We start from the raw sequence: 267 nt of genomic DNA, 5'->3' as shown, positions 1-267 counted from the left end.
AAGAAAGAAAGAAAGAAAGAAAGAAAGAAAGGAAAGAAAGAAAGGAAGGAAAGAAAGAAAGGAAGGAAGGAAAGAAAGGAAGGAAGGAAAGAAAGAAAGAAAGAAAGAAAGAAAGAAAGAAAGAAAGAAAGAAAGAAAGAAAGAAAAAGAAAAAGAAAAGGAGAGAGAAAGAAAGGGAGAGAGAGAAAGAAGGAAAGAAAGAAAGAAGGAAGGAAAGAAAGAAGGAAAGAAGGAAATAAGGAAGGAAGGAAGGAAGGAAGGAAGGAA

The sequence above is a fragment of the Oxyura jamaicensis genome, chromosome Z, assembly GCF_011077185.1.
Source record: "Oxyura jamaicensis isolate SHBP4307 breed ruddy duck chromosome Z, BPBGC_Ojam_1.0, whole genome shotgun sequence".
Taxonomy (NCBI): domain Eukaryota; kingdom Metazoa; phylum Chordata; class Aves; order Anseriformes; family Anatidae; genus Oxyura; species Oxyura jamaicensis.
Note: the sequence above shows the minus strand (reverse complement) of the source record.